A 2,730-nucleotide genomic window follows, 5' to 3' on the forward strand; every position below is an offset into this window, starting at 1 on the left:
GGCTACTGGGGAAATGTTTTAGGTGAGACAAAAACAAAAATAAAAATATTACCCCTATTTGTGTCACAAGCATTGAAAAATTATTTCTGTTAAATTATCTTCGTTTGACTAATGAGCTTTACAAGATTTGACATCATGAAACTCTTAGAAACTAAGAGTTGGCGCTAGTAATGAAAGATTAAGATTCTAATTGGACCTTGTGAGACTAAGAGTGAAGATTTTAAATGCTCAGTTAATACTTGATGATTCTTTTTTTCAAAGTGCTAATTATTGTTTGAGGACAAACAAAAGTTCAAGTTTGGGGTTATTTGATGTTGTGTATTTTACTCGTATTTTAGCACTTTAATTCACAAGAATTCATAGCATAATCATGCATATCTTTCATGTTTTTAATAAATTTTTATATCATTTTCCTATTTTATGCTTTTCTTGGTATGTATTGTGTTTTCTCTGAGCAGGATCAAGATTTAAGAATTAAAGAGGAAATGCTGAGCTACAGGGAAAATCACGCCCGTGATTCACCAGAGAAAATCACGGCCGTGACTCCCAATCACACCCGTGAACGCCACTGACCCTTCATAGATGTGCTCCAGAGAAGATCACGGTCGTGATTCTCAGTCACGGCCGTGATTCACTTCGCGTCCCAGCTTTTTAAGTTTTATGTTTTATTTTTATTTTATCTTTGTAATTTTTATCTTGGTAGTTTTACCTTTTTACCCTTTTAGGTTATAAATTAGATGAGGTTAGCCTAGAATGGATTTTGGTTTTCGGAGACAGTTTTTTTTAGTTTTTGACACTTGGAGAAGGTTGGGCGCCTGTGCCATCGACTCTAAGGTTTGCTTTTCTTTTATTCTTCTTTTCTTGGAGAACTACTATGAACTCCTGTGAGTAGTTTCCCTTTTTCTGGGATCAGGGCTTAGCCTCTGAGAACCTCTTTATTAATGCATTATTCAGTTTCTTAATTTTATTCCAATTCTTGATCTGTTCTTTTATATTTTATATATGAACTTTAATATTATTGTTTTCATAATAACATTAATCAAGGATGAACTAAGAGGAGAACTTGATTATAATTATGATAAACAATTAATCTTAATTTTCATAATCATAGATAATTAGGGATGAACTGAGAGGAGAACCTAATTATCGGAACCTAAAGGAACAGACTTGAGTGTTAAATCACGAGAGTTGATTTAAGCTTTCGAGGAGCAATAGATTAACAAAGATCTTAATGGGTTTAATTGAACGTAATTACCACGAGAGTAGAGATTAATTTTAATTAAACACGTCCTCGTAGCCTGAGAAGGTGCAAGGATTAAATTAGGTTAAGACTACCTTCAAGATGGAATAGAATTAATTAATGAAAATAATAATTCAATAATGTTGGAACTCTTTGTGCGAACCCTAGATTCCCGGAAATCTCCTTATCTTATCTTAAAGTTTTATCTTATTCATTAATTGCATTACTATCTCTTTTACCATCGAATCTGATCTTATCATCTCAAAACAAAAATTCTATCTGTTTTAAAATTCAAATTAAAATACTAGTAATTCTAGGTCAAACACGTAGTCCCTGTGATTCGATATTTATTACTTGACGACAACCGTACACTTGCGGTTTTCCATACATCAAGTTTTTGGCGCCGTTGCCGGGGACTACGTCTCTTGATTTAAATTACAATTATTTTAATTCGAATTTAAAAAAAAAAAAAAAAAAATTATATAAATAAATAATTTTTTTTTTTTTTTTAGTGTTTACTTCTCCAATTCAGATTTCACGGGTCACTTTCTTTTTTTTGCAGTGCCTTAGGGTTAATGCAAAAGAGATCTCTACGTCTTGGGAAACCAACACCACTTGATCCTGAGATTGAAAGAACTCTCCTGAGAAGGAAAAGAAACCTTTCTAGAGAATTTGACATGGCTGCACAACGAGATAATTTACCGCTTCGGGATTACTCTGCACCCGTAGCTCGTGGGATACCTGGAGGGGAGATGCAAACTGGAGCTACTGTACCAGTTTCTCTGGTGAATATGCTCAAACAGAACACCTTTGGAGGACTACCATCAGAAGATCCTAATGACCACTTAGAGGGGTTCTTGGAAATCTGTGAGACCCAGCAATTTGATGATGAAGTTTCTGATGGAATGCGACTCCGCTTATTCTCACTCACCTTGAGAGATAAGGCAAATGTGTGGCTAAGAACAGTGCCTAGAGAAAAGATAGCAACTTGGGAATTATGTGAAAGAGCTTTTCTAGAGAAATTCTTTCCTCCTTCTAAAACTAAAGAATTGAGGAAGAAATCACTAATTTCCAACAAGGCACTGCAGAGACTATTTATGAAGCATGGGAGCGGTTCAAAGGATATCTTCAAGCATGCCCACAACATGGCTTCAACCGTTGGCTTACCATCCAATTTTTCTTTGAAGGATTGGACCAACAAAGCACCATGATATTAGACTCAGCAGCTGGAGGATCTTTCATGGGGAAACCTATTAATGACTGCATGATTATTTTGGAAAATGTAGCCTCAAATCACAGCCAATACAGTGAAAGAGAAGTCACAGCAAGGAAAGGAACTCCGGGGCGATATGAAGTGAACAATATTGAGTTACTCTTAGCAAAATTTGATACTCTTAATCAAAGATTAGACAAGATGGAAAAAGCTAAGGTTAATTCAGTGGCTACAAATCAAGTATGTGACCTTTGTAGGGAACAAGGGCACACTGCAG

The 2,730-nt window shown here is 35.3% G+C and overlaps 1 non-coding gene across 1 annotated transcript; it reads right to left on the reverse strand.

Moving 5' to 3' along the window:
* Positions 1 to 2,285: 2,285 nt before the first annotated feature.
* Positions 2,286 to 2,392, reverse strand: LOC145949422 (small nucleolar RNA R71). The gene has a single exon (XR_014427630.1). It is a non-coding gene; the product is annotated as a small nucleolar RNA R71 (small nucleolar RNA).
* Positions 2,393 to 2,730: the final 338 nt, after the last annotated feature.

The sequence above is a fragment of the Cajanus cajan genome, chromosome 6 (assembly GCF_000230855.2).
Source record: "Cajanus cajan strain Asha chromosome 6, NIPB_CcT2T_4, whole genome shotgun sequence".
Classification (NCBI taxonomy): Eukaryota; Viridiplantae; Streptophyta; class Magnoliopsida; order Fabales; family Fabaceae; genus Cajanus; species Cajanus cajan.